The sequence below is a fragment of the Xenopus laevis genome, chromosome 7L, assembly GCF_017654675.1.
Source record: "Xenopus laevis strain J_2021 chromosome 7L, Xenopus_laevis_v10.1, whole genome shotgun sequence".
Lineage (NCBI taxonomy): Eukaryota > Metazoa > Chordata > Amphibia > Anura > Pipidae > Xenopus > Xenopus laevis.
Window position 1 is genome coordinate 7,003,321 of NC_054383.1, and position 18,729 is coordinate 7,022,049.

Sequence of the window (18,729 nt, forward strand, 5' to 3'; positions counted from 1 at the left end):
TTAGTCGGTGGGTGTTTTTTTCTTGTTGCAAATTTTTTGTTCAAATGCATTAGTCAATAGGCGTTTTTTTCCAATGGGGACTTTTTTGTCCAAATGCATTAGGGCAGGACTCCACGGACGATTCCGGCGCAAAAACGCAGGCGTCGGATGCGACGGAAATAAGGTAAGAAATGCTATTGTCGAATCGTGTCGCATTGTTGATGTAACGTGACATGACTGTCGGATGCAGACGCAGCGTATGCATCTGACAGTCGTTGCATTTTTGCACAGCGCGTCGGATCGCGCCAGAATCGTCCGTGGAGACCTGCCCTTAGTCAATGAGCATTTTTTCTTACGGCGACTTTTTTGTTCAAATTTTGTTCCAAAATAGGCATTTATTTCTTATGTCGATATTTTTTTATGGTGACTTTTTTGTCTAAATGCATTAAAGTCGATGGGCATTTTTTCTTATGGCGACTTTTTTGTTCAAATGCATTAGTCAATAGGTGTTTTTTCCCATTGTGCCTTTTTTTGTTCAAATGCGTTAGTCAATAGGCACTTTTTCTTATGGCGACTTTTTTGCTCAAATGCATCAGTCAATATGCGTATTTTCTTATGGTGACTTTTTTTGTCCAAATGCATTAGTCAATGGGCATTTTTTCTTGCGGCAACTTTCTTTTGTCTGCGACTTTTTTGTCCAAACGCAGTAAAGCCAATGGGCATTTTTTCGTATGGCGACTTTTTTGTCCAAATGCATTAGTCAATAGGCATTTACTGTATTTCTTATGTCGACATTTTTTATGGCGACTTTTTTGTTCAAATGCATCAGTCAATATGCGTATTTTCTTATGGTGAATTTTTTTGTCCAAATGCATTAGTCAATGGGCATTTTTTCTTGTGGCGACTTTTTTGTCCAAATGCATTAGTCAATAGGCATTTACTGTATTTCTTATGTCGACATTTTTTATGGCGACTTTTTTGTCCAAATGCATTATAGTCAATGGCCATTTTTTCTTATGGCGACTTTTTTGTCCAAATGCATTAGGTTGGAGGCAGACAGGGAGATTAGTCGACCAGCAACAAATCTTCTCTACTCCGGGCGACTAATCTCCCAAAATGCCTTCCCGCCTACAAGAATGTGAATCGCCGGAGGGATGACTACAAATCCCTTCATTTTCCAATGTCGCCCGAAGTTGCCTCACAAGGAATCTTTGGGCGCCTACAGAATTCCGAAGCGATATGTATACCATTATCTTTGGGATTTTTTTTTTAGTCCAAATGCTTTAAAGCCAATGGGCAATGTTTTCTTATGGCGACTTTTTTGGGACAACCAGTGCTGCTTTAAGACAATTTGCAACTGGTCCTGGTTTGTTTTCTTTTATTCCTTAAGATCTTTAAATTACAGTTTGTTGTGCTACGTTTGTTTCATGGCACAGAACCAGCAGTGCAGAAAAGGACGTATAGATACTGCTTTTCAATAAAAATTACATTTACACACAAGTTTATTTTGCTTAGTTGCTTAGAGTTCAATTTTCTTTCAAAATGCAATATTTTAATTCTGGGTTTATATCCCCTTTCTTTACTTATACTTTTTTTTTTTTTTTAAATAAAAAGAAAATCAGGGACCCATGGTAAAAACTAGATGTTAGTGGGCCCCACTGTTTCCTCTCTGCGGATCACAGCTATAATATAAATATAGAATATCTAAAGCACTGCGTATCTTGACAGCGCTATATAAATAAATGATGATGATGAATATCTGGCGTCCAGCTCTGCTCATACTGGAATTTCCAGTCTCTGGTAGCGGCTCCGTCTCTCACGTCCCTTGATATTTGTTCTAATTGTTTAATTAAAGGGACTGCACGTAATTTACATAGAGGAGATTCCAAAAAGATGGTTTATTTGAGCTTGACAATATCAGGGAATTTTCCATCTCTAAAATCTTTTTTTATTGGGACATAGTATTTCCCTGCATTTATAAGAAGAAAGGGAGTCATTCAATGTTATCAGATGAAATATTCAAACAGAACAATGAGTAATCAGAGTTTATAGAGTCCCGTCTTTATAACTCCCTGCACATCATAATCATATATACTCCCATCAATGGTAATCAAAGATCAACAAATAGGAAGAAAAATTTACATTTTATCCAAATAAATTATATATGAAAAGTACCCCCTACTTTAATTTATAAGGATTTTAGAAGTCACTGAGGGGTTGTTCTGTGACCATATAAAGGCACAAGGCTGCAGGCTGAGTTATACAGGGAACTCTGAGTATCACTCATGTATTATAAGGGATAATGTACCCCCTACTGTAAATGATAAGGATATTAGAAGTCACTGAGGGGTTGTTCTGTGACCATATAAAGGCACAAGGCTGCAGGCTGAGTTATACAGGGAACTCTGAGTATCACTCATGTATTATAAGGGATAATGTACCCCCTACTGTAAATGATAAGGATATTAGAAGTCACTGAGGGTCCTGTGAACATATAAAGGCACAAGGCTGCAGGCTGAGTTATACAGGGAACTCTGAGTATCACTCATGTATTATAAGGGATAATGTACCCCCTACTGTAAATGATAAGGATATTAGAAGTCACTGATGGGTTGTTCTGTGACCATATAAAAGGCACAAGGCTGCAGGCTGAGTTATACAGGAGTATCACTCATGTATTATAAGGGATAATGTACCCCCTACTGTAAATGATAAGGATATTAGAAGTCACTGAGGGGTTCTGTGACCATATAAAGGCACAAGGCTGCAGGCTGAGTTATACAGGGAACTCTGAGTATCACTCATGTATTATAAGGGATAATGTACCCCCTACTGTAAATGATAAGGATATTAGAAGTCACTGAGGGGTTGTTCTGTGACCATATAAAGGCACAAGGCTGCAGGCTGAGTTATACAGGGAACTCTGAGTATCACTCATGTATTATAAGGGATACTGTACCCCCTACTGTAAATGATAAGGATATTAGAAGTTACTGAGGGGTTGTTCTGTGACCATATAAAGGCACAAGGCTGCAGGCTGAGTTATACAGGGAACTCTGAGTATCACTCATGTATTATAAGGGATAATGTACCCCCTACTGTAAATGATAAGGATATTAGAAGTCACTGAGGGGTTCTGTGACCATATAAAGGCACAAGGCTGCAGGCTGAGTTATACAGGGAACTCTGAGTATCAATTCTGGCCCAGTTCTAGCTGGAAGCACATGAAGACATACTTCTAAATATGTCAAACAGACAAATTGCTCTATTATTTCTATATTTTTGAGTTTCTGAACTCACAATACATGGTACAGTGGTTTGGTGAAGGTTAAATATTTCCTTAATATCTGTTCCTCATAACTGCTATAAATAAGGAATGAATACAGGCAGTAAAGTGTCGGTATCTTCAGAAGAAATGTTGTTCGGCGATACTATTACTATTTAATATATTTCAGTTTTCTTTATATAGTGAATAATGTACCCCCTCTTGTAAAATATAAGGATATTATAAGTTACCGAGGAGTTTCATGACCATATAAAAACACGAGGCCGAAGGCCGAGTGTTTTTATACAGGTCATGGAACTCCGAGGTAACTTCTAATATCCCCATATTTTACAACTGGGGGCACTTTATTTATTATAATACACACGTTTCACTGAGTCATGTGACAGAAATGACATCAGAACTCACTGTTTATAACTGATGACATCAGAACTCACCGTTTATAAGGATATAGTTTACAAGATACTCATGGCTTTTGTGTATTATAAAGTTATAACCAACAACAAGTGTGCAGGATATTATAGGATGCCCCCAAATAAAAAAATGCTCCCTCTGCTCTAAAGTAAAACCAAACCTGAATATTTCTAACGGCAGAATTTGGCCATAAAAAATGTGCAGAGAATTCCAGCCAAAGCTAGAGAAATCCTGGAGCCATAAAATGACTGCACTGTAAATCCATCTCAATAATGGAAAACTTCAAAAGAATCATCAACAAATCCACCGTATCACTTGCTGCCTGTGACCACATCAAAGAAAAGGAATTATTACTCACGAAAGTGAAAATCATTGCTCTGAGCTGGGCTTAATGAAGTCGGATAGGAAACTGGCTACAGGATCGGGTACAGAGGGTGGTTGTTAATGGGACATTCTCTACTTGGAGTAAGGTTCTCAGTGGGGTCCCTCAGGGCTCAGTATTGGGGCCACTTTTATTTAACTTGTTCATTAATGACTTAGGGGAGGGTGTTGTAAGTAATGTATCAGTGTTTGCAGATGACACAAAACTCAGCCCAATTAATTCCATCCAGGATGTGGCACTTGCAACAGGATCTTGACAAACTGTCAATCTGGGCAGCTAAGTGGCAAATGAGATTCAATGTTGATAAATGTAAAGTCCTGCACCTGGGATGTAACAATATCCACTTATACCCTTAATGGGACTGCACTAGGCAAATTCATAATGCAGACGGAGCTTGGAGTCCTTGTAGATAATAAACTTGTCTGTAGCAAGCAATGCCAGTCAGCAGCATCAAGGGCAAATAAGGTCTTGACTTGTATTAAATGGGGCAGAGATTCACGGGAGGAGGGGGTCCCACTGTATAGAGCACTGGTAAGGCCCCATCTAGAATATGCCGTACAGTTTTGGTCTCCATCACTCAAACAGGACATTATTGTATTAGAGAGGGGACAGAGAAGGGCAACTAAGCTGGTAAAGGGAAAATCTTAGCTATGAGGAAAGACTGGCCAAATTGGGGATGTTCACACTGGAGAAGAGGCGCTTAAGGGGAGATATGATAACTATGTATAAATATATAAGGGGATCATATAATAATCTCTCTAATGATTTATTTACCAGTAGGTCTTTCCAGCTGACACAAGGTCACACATTCCGATTAGAAGAAAAGAGGTTCCAGCTAAATATTGGGAAGGGGTTTGTTACAGTGAGAGCTGTGAAGATGTGGAATTGTCTCCCTGAATCAGTGGTACAGGCTGATACATTAGATAGGTATAAGAAAGGGTCGGATGCTTTATTCACCAGTAGCTCCTCCCAGCAGACAGGAGGGAGCCAATGAGATTAGAGGAGAGGAGGGGTGTTACAGGGAGAGCTGGGAAGTGAATCAGTGGTACAGGCTGATACATTAGATAGGTATAAGAAGGGGTTGGATGGTGTTTAGCAAGTGAGGGAATACAGGGATATGGGAGATAGCTCATAGTACAAGTAGATCCAGGGAATGGTCCAATTTTGGAGTCAGGAAGGATTTTTCCCCCTCTGAGGCAAATTGGAGAGGCTTCAGATGGTGTTTTCCCCCTTCCTCTGGATCAACTGGCAGTTAGGCAGGTTATATATAGACTTAAGGTTGAACTTGATGGACGTGTGTCTTTTTTCAACCAATTTACTATGTTACTATGAGCTGTTTATTTCCATAAGTCTCAGGGCACATGGAGCTCTACTGCTAGAAGAGGGTCTGCTCCAGGGGCCGTACAGTATCTACAGAGGAAGCAGACCCTGCAGCTGCAGAGCAACCCAGGAGGTGCATGGGCCCCATGAGGCCCTACATCCTATATCATACCTCCCAACATTTTGAAAATAAAAGGGACAAGCACATTAGGCAAACATAGCGTAGTAAATTTTCCGACCATACTCATTATATGGCCACACCCCCTAATTACCATGTCCATTTTACAAAATTTGGCAAGTTATGGAAAGTTTGAACACATTTCTGGGCGTTTTAGGGTCAGGTTTTATGCATTATGACAGTTTTGGTAATGAAGGTGAATTGCCCTTTAAGCTGCAAGTCACAGTTTCCTCAAGAGATCTGCTGATCTTAAATAGTTACAATTGTTTCTTTGCTTATCTTAAACTGTTACAAATGCAGCTAAGTGCAGCTGCCACGGATTCTGGGCTCGATTAAGTTTTAGAACTAAGAACTGGCTGCTCAGTGCAGGAGATCAAAGAGAAAGGCGGGACATTTTAGTAACAATCTGGCCCATAAACACATAATAAGGCATTTTCAGGCGACTCAACTCTGTATTAGTTACTTTAACATTTTTCCTAAACTTGTATTGTAATTTGTATTTCATTATCATATTTAGATTTGTAAGTCCCTCACTAATTAACAAATACCCAATTACACCCTGTCATGTGACTCCTCTCTTACACCCTTCGCTTGCCATTCTGACTTTATGAAATAGGTGTCACATTAAAGCCAAACACGCCCAAAACGCTTTCATTTTCCCCTTGCACAAACTTGCCTCGGGCGATTTTCCTGTAGTGAGCAGATGTTTATTTTATCAGTAATTACATTGCTTTGTGGTGTCACTTGAGCTCCTATCCTTTTCCCTGGCAGCCTTTCTGTGGTTTATTAGGTTTTTATGTTTTCTGCAGGGAGTTTCGATTCAGCTGTGAGGCCTGGGGCTGCACATTCCTCGTGTCACTTATTACATGGCCACAGACTGGATAAAGATATGCATGAAGATTAACCCTTCAAATCTTCTACATGATGTTTTGTGCTTCTGTACCAGCCCAAGGCAACCACAGCCCTTTAGCAGTAAAGATCTGTGTCTCCAAAGATGCCCCAGTAGCTCCCCATCTTCTTTTCTGCTGATTCACTGCACATGCTCTGTGCTGCTGTCACTTACTGAGCTTAGGGAGCCACTCACAATATACAGTACACATAGAATAGAAATGTCACAATATAAGGCTGATTAGTAATTAATACACATAATTACTACATGGCAGCACAGAAACCAGTGCAATTAGCATCAGAATTGAATAATCAGCAAACCTGTAGCATCAGCTTATATTACAGCCAGGGAAGCTCATTTTCTGCTGGATAATTAGTGACGAGCCCTAAGCTTAGCTTCTCAACAGCCAATCAGAGCCCACTGAGCATGTGAGTGTCACAGACACTTTCCAAGATGGTGACCCCCTGTGACAAGTTTGAAGTCCTGGATCATTGCTGCTATTGACAAGCTCAAACTTTAGCCTCGTGCAATAAGTTCACTCGATAAAATATAGAATTGTTAGTCATATTCATTTTTAGGGTTTAGTTTTCCTTTAAAGGAGAAGCAAAGTCCTTTTTGCCAAAAGTTAGGCACCCCCAAGTGATTGCATCTACTTACCAGACACCCCGGGCCGGTGTTCCTATCAGGAGAAAACTGCACCTCCCCGGGGTTATTCCAGCGAGCACCACGGAGTGATAAAATTCCTTTTTCTTCTTTCCTCAAATTTCCCGGGGCTGACGCGTGCACAGTAGAATGAAATTGTCAATATTTTCATTAAGGTTTGGCTTTTCACTCTACTGAGCATGTGCAGCTGCGAGAAGAAAGAATAAGCCAGAAAACGATCGCTCCGTGGGGAATCCTGGCCCGGTGCATTTTTCTCCTGATAGGAGCACCGGTCCCGGGTGTCAGGTAAGTAAATAGAATCATTTGGGGGTGACTAACTTTTGGACTAACTAGGACTGCATGGCCACCCGATCGGACCACGTGGTGTAGTGTAGGGGGGCCCACCCGAGAAATCCGGGCTTGACTTCTTGTTGTATTTGGTGAATATTTGGAATTTCCTTTTTTCCAGTTTCTAGTTATCAGGAGTTTACAGGTATTTAATACTTGGAAGTTCAACATTTCTAGACTTTTATTTGGAAGATTGTCATGACGGTTTAACAGCATTGCTTCAAGGGGAAAATGGAATATCTTAAGGTGGCCATACACGGGCCGATAAAAGCTGCCGACAGACCGTGTCGGCAGCTTATTGGCCCGTGTATGGGGCCCCACGACGGGCTTCACCGATCGAGATCTGGCCGAAAGTCGGGCAGATCTCGATCGGATGGGACAGAAAATCCCGTCGGATCGCGGCCGCATCTATTCGTTGATGCGGTCCCGCGATCCGACCACCCGTTTGGGCATCGTTAGGATCCGATCGTTGGGCCCTAGGGCCCACGATCGGATCAGCCGATATTGCCCACCTCAAGGTGGGCATATCGGAGGGAGATCCGCTCGTTTGGCGACATCGCCAAACGAGCGGATCTCTCCGTGTATGGCCACCTTTACTGAGTGACCTGTGTAATCAATGATCTTGCAGCTGCCACAAACTTTGTATAGTATCACAATTCCACCAGATGTGCAGCATATCTCCTATATCTTTGTTGCATCTCCACCATAGATTTGAAGCTTCTGGATACATTTTTGCAATTCTTGAAGGTGCTTGGATACCAATTATATAGAATTCTGTAATACAAACTAGTGATGTGCGGGCCGACCCGATACCTGCGGGTTCGGGTCGACCTTGCACTGCTCCTCGCGGGTGGGTGTGGGTTGAGCGCTTCTCCTGCTCTCCCTGCCTGCCACCTTCAAATGCCGACATCCGACTTCCGGGTTCCGGTTTTATAGTCTCACATCTGCTTGCCCCGCCCCTTTTGTGACGTCATTGTGATGTCATCATTAGGGCGGGTCGGGACTATAAAAGGACCCCAGAAGCGTGGGTGCGGGCAGGCTGCAGTGGGGCGGTTTAGGGTCGGGTGTGGGTCAGGAAAACCCTGACCCGCGCATCACTAATACAACGATTTTTCCGTGAAAACGTTCGAATTTCCCAAGTTTTTTGGGAACTTTCCGATTTCACGATTTTTCACGAATTTTTCGCCGTTTCGCGAGTTTTGAGAGCTATTCGCCCCCATCACCAATTGTGAGTAGCATCAAGGTGCACTGAAATTTTTACAAATCAACTGGGAGGATGGAATATGGAATAGGAGAAGAGAAGGGAAATGGGCAAAAGAAATGAAGAGAATGCTAAATGCGTATAACATCACATGAATGTGTTCTATTAAGGGAAAGGAGTGACACTGGAGGCTCAGATGTTTTCTCTGCAGTAAATACTTGGCATTGCAGCATTTCCTAGTGCAACATAACGAAAACAAACTTGTGAAGTTGGCGCCACTGAAGTAAAGTCCATATGTTCTAAGTCCAGCTGTGTAAATAGAGATAAAATGCTCCCTTAGGGATTGTTCACCTTTGAGAGCGTTTTTAGTATGATGTTGAGAGGGATATTCTTGGTTTTCATTTATTTTTCATTTGTGTTTTTTTGAGTTATTTAGCTCTTTATTCAGCAGCTCTCCAGTTTGCAATTTCAGCTATCTAGTTGCTAGGGTCCGAATTCCCCTAGCAACCATGCATTGATTTGAATGAGAGACTAGAATATGAATAGGAGGGGGTCTGAATAGAAAGATGAGCAGTAAAAAGAAGCAATAACAATATATGTGTAGCTTTACAGAGCATTTGTTTTTTTTAGATGGGGTCAGTGACCCCCATTTGAAAGCTGGAAAGAGTCAGAAGAAGAAGAAGGCAAATAATTAAAAAAAACAATGACAAATAATTATTTATTAAATAAATAATTAGAAAAATATATAAAAAAAAATAAGGACCAATTAAAAAATGGTTTAGAATTCACATATTAAAAGTTAACTTAAAGGCGAACCACCCCTTTAATGAAAAACTGCCTACTTGGGCTGCATTACACACCAGGGTACTAAACATTGCTGCTCCCCATAACGTATTTGTCTGGGTGGTACACAATTTAGAGGGAGGGTAGTGGGCAGCAGAGGAGAAGCCTTCATAATGTCCCCAGCCCATTCCTTATAAATAAAGCTGAGATTCTGTATCCATAAGGGAAACGCAGGTCTTTGCTCTCCATTCGGCTCAGGGCAGGGTGTACAAGCTGCTTGGCACCCATTTTTTGGCAGTTTGCCCCCTGCTCTGCACTAGATCTATTATTAATTTTCACTGCCTTCTGTGTTTCCTCATTGAAAAAGAAAAAATCTAATTGAAAAGACGACAGCTAGTGCAAAGCAATCGACACTTAGGATGTTGCAATAGGAAGTGCAGGGAATTTCCCTTTTTATTGAGGGGCCTGACACACAGTGAGTCATCGGCCGAGCCATGTACTCGCTCAGCCCAGAAACACGTGGGAAACTTTCCCTGGTGTAAGTGACATTTGCACTGAGCAGAAGTGGCCTCAATCTAAGAAACAATGATTTATAAAAAAAATATATACTTTTATATATAAAAAAAATGTCATAATAATAATGGCTTAAATAATTGCAGAATATTATTGCAAATATATGATTAGAAAACTTCCCTGATAAAATAATGATTCCACCATATTAAAGCAATCCATTGTCATTACAAATGTTTAAAATTATATGGGGAATAATGTGCCCCCTAAACATACAGTATAAGGATATTAGACGTCAGCAAAGGCATTCCTGTTTTTAGATTGTAAATTCTCTTGATCCTTATAATTTAATTCTTCATCAAGGCTATTGCATATTATAAGCTATCATAATTATTATTAAGAATACTGTTATCAGCGCTGCACAATAAGTTGGCGGTCTACAAATACATGTTAATAATAATAATTGTATTTGTTAATAAATAATAACCAATAACAGTATTTTCAGTTATATAGATATATATTTAAACCCTATATATTGTTTCATCCTGGTAATTATAGGCCAGTAAGTCTGACATCTGTGGTGGGCAAATTATTTGAAGATTTGATCACATTCAAGATGTTGTCCTAGTGAATGACATTATGAGCAGCAATCAGCATGGCTTTCTGAAGGATAGGTCATGTCAGACTAATTTGATTGCTTTTTATGATCAGGTAAGTAAGATGCTGGACAGTGGGGGGGCAGTAGATGTGATCTATTTGGATTTTGATACCGTGCCCCACAAATGACTGCTTTCTAAATTAAGGTCTGTTGGGCTTAATGAAGTCGTTTGCACGTGGATAGGAAACTGGCTACAGGATCAGGTACAGAGGGTGGTTGTTAATGGGACATTCTCTACTTGGAGTAAGGTTCTTAGTGGGGTCCATCAGGGCTCAGTATTGGGTCCACTTTTATTTAACTTGTTCATTAATGACTTAATGTAATGTATCAGTGTTTGCAGGTGACACAAAACTATCAGCCCAATTAATTCCATCCAGGATGTGGCACTTGCAACAGGATCTTGACAAACTGGCAGCTAAGTGGCAAATGAGATTCAATGTTGAGTCATGTACCTGGGATGTAAAAATATCCACTTATACCATTAATAGGACTTAAATCCCACTTATTTCCCTAATGGAGACGGAGCTTGGAGTCCTTATAGATAATAAACTTGTCTGTAACAAGCAATGCCAGTCAGTAGCATCAAGGGCAAATAAGGTCTTGAGTTGTATTAAATGGGGCAGAGATTCACGGGAGGAGGGGGTCCCACTGTATAGAGCACTGGTAAGGCCCCATCTAGAATATGCCGTACAGTTTTGGTCTCCATCACTCAAACAGGACATTATTGTATTAGAGAGGGTACAGAGAAGGGCAACTAAGCTGGTAAAGGGGAAATCTTAGCTATGAGGAAAGACTGGCCAAATTGGGGATGTTCACTCTGGAGAAGAGGCGCTTAAGGGGTGATATGATAACTATGTATAAATATATAAGGGGATCATATAATAATCTCTCTAATGATTTATTTACCAGTAGGTCTTTCCAGCTGACACAAGGTCACCCATTCCAATTAGAAGAAAAGACGTTCCAGCTAAATATTGGGAAGGGGTTTGTTACAGGGAGAGCTGTGAAGATGTGGAATTGTCTCCCTGAATCAGGGGTACAGGCTGATACATTAGATAGGTATAAGGAAGGGTCGGATGCTTTATTCACCAGTAGCTCCTCCCAGCAGACAGGAGGGAGCCAATGAGATTGGAGGAGGGAAAGGGGTGTTACAGGGAGAGCTGGGAAGTGAATCAGTGGTACAGGCTGATACATTAGATAGGTATAAGAAGGGGTTGGATGGTGTTTAGCAAGTGAGGGAATACAGGGATATGGGAGATAGCTCATAGTACAAGTTCATCCAGGGACTGGTCCCATTGCATCTTGGAGTAAAGAAGGAATTTTTTCCCTCTGAGGCAAATTGGAGAGGCTTCAGATGGGATGTTTTGCCTTCCTCTGGATCAACTGGCAGTTAGGCAGGTTATATATAGACTTAAAAGGTTAAACTTGATGGACATTTGTCTTTTTTCAACATAACTTAATATGTTTTTTTTTCTTTTATAAAATATGGTTTCTGTATGGAGAGAGAGAGGGCGCTGCAGTATTTTTAAAAAAAGAGTTCAAAGAAATATATTTATATAAGTAAGAATCTCCCCCCTACTGGAAAATATAAAAAGAAATGCACCCAAAGTGTCTGCATATAAAAAGCCAATGTGCCAGAAACCTTGAATTACCCCCTCCCTGAATGTGGCTACGACTCCAGGTTACCCACGGTGGTTTGCGTCAATAGCTGCAACAGACTTGCTCCAAAAGAATCATAAGAAAATGCTTCGCTAATGCCGTGTGCAGAAAGTCATGCGATCCTTGCAGCTTGCACCCAATTTGCAAAAACACTGATGTGCAATTGTATTTGTTTCGAAGCATGGGGCACACTTATTAGGGCTCTTACTGACAAGCGGTTGTAGCTGCGCAGGAATAGACGCATTTAACTTTTTTCAATGGGGCTGTACTCACACAGGCGCGTGTAGGCGACGAGCGCAGGTTGAGACGCAACATGCTGCATTTTTCCTGCGTTCAGCGCCTACATGCGCCTGTGTGAGTACAGCCCCATTGGAAAAAATGTAATGCGTCTATTCCTGCGCTCCCCTGCGGCTGAACGCTGAAAAATGGAACGCAGGGGAGCCCAGCTTCAACCGCTCGTCAGTAAGAGCCCTTATGGAGGATGGGAGTTGGAGCTGCAATCTCAGCCATTAAGATACACCCAACAGCTGGATAGAGATGTCTCACATTTGGAGCAGTAATAATACTGAACTTTGGCCAACACTCTCTAGGCTGTCGATAGGGAATGTGCCTCCTGTCTTTTCTTTCCTGGCACAATTTACTGGAGACACAGAGTCAGATACCCTTCCCATGATCCTCCTTAGTCTGAATCCTTTCCTGGTTAGAGGCGCCACCCTTTCAGCAAAAACCTCCCAAAATGATGTTATCTTGTGTCCTTATTGCTTAGGTTGGAATCAAGTCGGAACTGGAATCCGAAATAGGCGCTGGCATTTCAACACTCACCTCAGTCCAATAAATAGTGACTATCTATGGCATCTTACAGCAGCCCAGTGGCATTTGCCGGAATAAACTGATTGACAGGCCTGACTGTTATCAAGTTTGTAGCTGGGACTTTCCTCCTGGTTGGGCATTACTTCTGCCTCCCCTCTACAAACCCCAAGAGAGAAATGCTCAATACGATCTCAATAACACCTGCCCTGTAACTCTCAGCTATGTAGGCGTCAGGGCTGAAGGACCCTTCATCAGAATTATTTTGGCTTAAGAACAAGTTATAAAAAGATGGGAAAACACATGACTCACACGAGAAACAGTAGTAATGTGCAGAAGTCTGACACATCTGAGCTGATTGCAACTAAGAACAATACAAGGCCAAGGTAAGGGCAGCACTTCAGTAAGTCAGTAAATTCAACAGAAAGCCAAGACAATGTGCAGCTTGCTGGGAGGACGACTAACAAATTCCCCCCATCGTAAAGCACCTTTGTACATTTCTCTGAACTCTGAGCATTTTGAAACACAGTGACGAACCTCAGTTTATTTCTTTAGAGTATATAAACATCTGAACATCAGGGAAGGTCCGCTTCCTGTCTATTCTTAATTATAATGGAGATGTGGATATTGTGCAACTCTATGGTGCCATGAATATTTATGTTATTGTGCAGAGGGAACTCCTCACTATTCCCTGCTCTCGATCTTTGTGGTTTTAAATAAGAATCCACCGGGAAGCTGAGGGTATTGTATTCTGAATAGTTATATGTGTGGTTAACAAGAACTGTAATTGAACCACTAGTTGGCCCATTATGTCCAGTTCAACTTGTAAGGGGTCATTAATAGGGAGGCACAGAATCCAGGATTCGGCCTTTTTCAGCAGGATTCAGATTCGGACAAACCCGAATCTGAATCCTTATTTGCATATGTTAATAAGGGGCGGAAAATCACATGACTTTTTGTCACAAAACATATGCATATGCAAATTAGGATTCGGATCGGCCAGGCAGAAGGATTCAGCCAAATCTTTCGCAAGGATTCTGGGGTTCGGCCAAATCCAAAATAGTGGATTCAGCGCATCCCTAGTCATTAATCCCTGACACAAAGTGGAATTGTAAGCACATTCCTCGTGCTTTACCCCCCCCCCAACAATCAGGGCTGGAATTGGGGAGGGATACACAGAGATGCCAACACTTGACTTCTTTACTTTTGTGAAATAACATCCCCTCAGGGGGGAAGCAAGGGGTTTTGAATCCCGGAACTTTCTTTTGCTCCTCTCCACTTCTGCATGCAAATAAAATGCAGACGTAAAATCAAATATAGTTAAATATATATCGAATATAAAGGAGAGAAAAGATTGCTGGGAGAGACATAGAGAAGAGATAGAGAAGTGTTAAAGAGATAAAGAAGGTGGAGGCATCAGAGAGGGTTGTAGAGAAAAGGAGAGAAGAAGAAAACGGGGAAACAAAAAGAGAAAAGGAAGGTATTAAACAGCAGCAGATTAAGGAATAGTGAGAGAATGATTTATATGAAATAATCTTGGGTAATGCAGAATATATGACACAATATACAGGTAAGGAGCTGTGTTTACAGAAGCTGAATTGGCAGCCAAGAAAAGTCATAGGCACAATTTTAGTTTTGGGGTCCCTACAGGTCACATAATAAATCTATACATACTGGGCATCAAACTGTGTATTAGAAGGAAACTGCTACTGTATAAACTATAACAGACAAGGGAAAGTTGTGCTCACTACTAATTTTAAAACCATTAGGCGGGGGTGCAATGAGGCTGTGACCACAAAATACATATAGTCAACTACAAGAGTCCAGTGTCGGACTGGGACACCAGGGGCCCACCATAAAATCTTAGACCAGGGGCCCACTCTCAGTACTAATATTCTTCATCTCCTCAATCAACCTGTATTCTCCTAGTTTGTTTTCTTTACATACTATACTCTTTTATTCCATCTATTTAGCCTCTTTGTTCTCATAGAAATAGGGAATGGTCATGAAATAGGCCAAGTGTTTAGCAGCATGAGGGCCACTGACACCTGGGCCCACCGGGAGTTTTCCTGGTTTCCCTGTGGGCCAGTCCGACACTGCAAGAGTCTTCTGCACTCAACCCATTATCAATATATTTAAGACAGAGACATTTTGTGCTACTGCTACTGAAAAATGCCTTACCCTTTAAACAAAACAGGGATTGTTTGTCCATATATTGCAATATATTTAAGATGAACAACTATGTCACAGTCATCCGCTGCCGTCACGCCGGCTAAAATGTAAATCGCCGCCAGGATGGCACTAGGATCGATTCATTTTCCGAAGTTGCCTGAAGTTTCCTCGTGAGGCAACTGTGACTACACAGCCTTGCGGTCCATGTGTAATGTTCCTAGGAACTGTCTGTGAGCCGACTGCTTCTATCTCTCTGTTGCACAATTACCACTTGCAGAGATAAACTCCAGATTGGCTTCTGCTTTCTCTTTCCAGGTTTGTTCCCTAAAGTCTCACTTCCCTGAGAAACGACTCAGAATCATGACCGGTTCTCTCATTTCTACCGAAAACATATTCCTCTACTGACAGTCTGGAGGTAAACCAGCCTGGAACCCAAAATCATATTCCATTGATTCCCTTTTATAGGGTGACATTTACAATACATAGTAAGTAAGGTTGAAAAAAGACACACATCCATCAAGCACAACCTTTTAGTTTTTTTTTTAATCAGCCTAACTGCCAGTTGATCCAGAGGAAGGCAAAAAAAAAACCCATCTGAAGCCTCTCCAATTTGACTCAAGAGGGGGAAAAAATTCATTCCTGACTCCAAAATGACAATGGGACCAGTCCCTGGATCAACTTGTACTATGAGCTATCTCCCATATCCCTGTATTCCCTCACTTGCTAAACACCATCCAACCCCTTCTTATACCTATCTAATGTATCAGCCTTTACCACTGATTCAGGGAGACAATTCCACATCTTCACAGCTCTCACTGTAACAAACCCCTTCCCAATATTTAGCTGGAACCTCTTTTCTTCTAATGGGAATGGGTGACCTCGTGTCAGCTGGAAAGACCTACTGGTAAATAAATCATTAGAGAGATTATTATATGATCCCCTTATATATTTATACATAGTTATCATATCTCCCCTTAAGCGCCTCTTCTCCAGTGTGAACATCCCCAATTTGGCCAGTCTTTCCTCATAGCTAAGATTTTCCCTTTACCAGCTTAGTTGCCCTTCTCTGTACCCTCTCTAATACAATAATGCCCTGTTTGAGTGATGGAGACCAAAACTGTACGGCATATTCTAGATGGGGCCTTACCAGTGCTCTATACAGTGGGACCCCCTCCTCCCGTGAATCTCTGCCCCATTTAATACAACTCAAGACCTTATTTGCCCTTGATGCTGCTGACTGGCATTGCTTGCTACAGACAAGTTTATTATCTACAAGGACTCCAAGGTCCTTTTCCATAATGGATTTGCCTAGTGCAGTCCCATTAAGGGTATAAGTGGATATTGTTACATCCCAGGTGCAGGACTTTACATTTATCAACATTGAATCTCATTTGCCACTTAGCTGCCCAGATTGCCAGTTAGTCAAGATCCTGTTGCAAGTGTCACATCCTGGATGGAATTAATTGGGCTGATAGTTTTGTGTCATCTGCAAACACTGATACATTACTTACAACACCCTCCCCTAAATCATTAATGAACAAGTTAAATAAAAGTGGCCCCAATACTGAGCCCTGAGGGACCCCACTAAGAACCTTACTCCAAGTAGAGAATGTCCCATTAACAACCACCCTCTGTACCAGATTTCTTAATTAAAACCCAAAGGAAAAAAGATTGTTTAATGAAGTGAGGTTGAACAAGGAGGTTGCTGTCCCTGTAACATGGTGAGTAAATATTTTAGGATGGCGTTGGTCTCTTTATGTCGCTGCCAAACCTCCCAGATAAGGAATTCTGCAGAATGTCTGACTCACATATTATAAATAATATTACAGTTCTTCTACATTGGGACCGTGAGAGTAAAGGGGGGTAGGTTTCGGCTGAGCATTAAATCAATATTATAAGGGGGTCCCTGGGGAGCAGATTTACCATAAGGGAAAAAAATATGACATTGTATAAAAGTTGATATGGGTTTGCTCATATTGGGACTCATTTACTATTGCAACTGCAAATTGATGCCATTCCTTAAAGGTACAGTACTTGCATCCAGAGACTCTCCTTGCACTTCCCTATTTGAAGGCTGCGATTAGTGCATCTTTCCCGCCTCCTACAGTCAGTAGAGCTCGCTCCAGGGTTCCCACAGTGCACTGTGTTACTACAAGCAATGCACTTGCGCCAATATTTATTGGAAGTGTCAGTTTGGGGTGTCCGGGGCCCCCTACCGTAGTCATGAGATCCAGCTCCTATAAATTAGGGACGCACCGAATCCAGGATTCGGTTCGGGATTCAGCCAGGATTCGGCCTATTTCAGCAGGATTCGGATTCGGTTGAATCCTTCTGCCCAGCAGAACCGAATCCAAATCCTAATTTGCATATGCAACCCCGAATTAGGGGTTGGGGATGGAAATGCGTGACTTTTTGTCAGAAAACAAGGAAGTAAAAAAAGTGTTCCCCTTTCCACCCCTAATTTGCATATGCAAATTAGGGTTCAGATTTGGTTCAGTATTCGGCCGAATCTTTTGTGAAGGATTCGGGGGTTCGGCCGAATCCAAAATAGTGGATCATCGGTGCATCCCTTATATAAATGCCACCCCCACCCATCTTGATTTATTTCATTTTGGTATTGAAATCATGTGACCTTCAGTGCTCACATGATCTGCTTATGCCGCTATTACATTAAAGGGGAAGTAAACCCTCTGTACATTTTTTTTGCCTTTAGTCCTGGGTCGGGACTATTTATGCTTGCCGATCACTGAGACAGAGGCCGAGGACAAAAGTGATGTGGCCAAAGACAACCGCCATCAACCTCTCTGTGCTGCTCTTCAGATCTGATGGGGGAAAGCTGTAATACCACCCATTTTTCCAACCTTGTTTCCTGGATTCTAACAACACCAGACTTTGCTCTTTAAAGGAGAAGTAAAAAGCTCCCATCCCAGGAAATTGTAGTTGTTGCCTTATTGCACAGCCCCCACTCCCTAATGGCATGGGTCAAGTGGTAATGTTGCTTTTAGGGTGGGCCATGGGGACCTGTGCAACATCCAGGGGGCTGTATTTCCCCTTTAATTTATTCCTGTTTCACATTATGAATTTATAACTAGTTACAATCCTGCAAAAAGCATCTAGGCCTATTTTTTAAAATTATTTTACAATTGTTTGAACTCATATAGACAAGCATGAGAGAGGGTGATATTAAAGTAGAACTAAATCCTATAAATTAATATGGCTAAAAATGGCATATTTTACATACTAAACGTATTGCACTAGCCTAAAATTTTAGCTTGTCAATAGCAGCAATAATCCAGGACTTCAAACTTGTCACAGGGGGCCACCATCTTGGAAAGTGTCTGTGACACTCACATGCTCAGTGGGCTCTGATTGGCTGTTGAGAAGCTAAGCTTAGGGCTCGTCACTAATTATCCAGCAGAAAATGAGCTTCCCTGGCTGTAATATAAGCTGATGCTACAGGTTTGCTGATTATTAAATTCTGATGCTAATTGCACTGGTTTCTGT

At 41.5% G+C, this 18,729-nt stretch overlaps 1 long non-coding RNA gene across 1 annotated transcript; it reads left to right on the forward strand.

Moving 5' to 3' along the window:
• The first annotated feature begins 12,741 nt into the window (after nucleotides 1–12,741).
• On the forward strand, nucleotides 12,742–18,478 carry LOC121395714. The gene is made up of 3 exons (XR_005962637.1): nucleotides 12,742–13,439; nucleotides 15,541–15,710; nucleotides 17,939–18,478. It is a non-coding gene; the product is annotated as an uncharacterized LOC121395714 (long non-coding RNA).
• The last annotated feature ends 251 nt before the right edge of the window (nucleotides 18,479–18,729 follow it).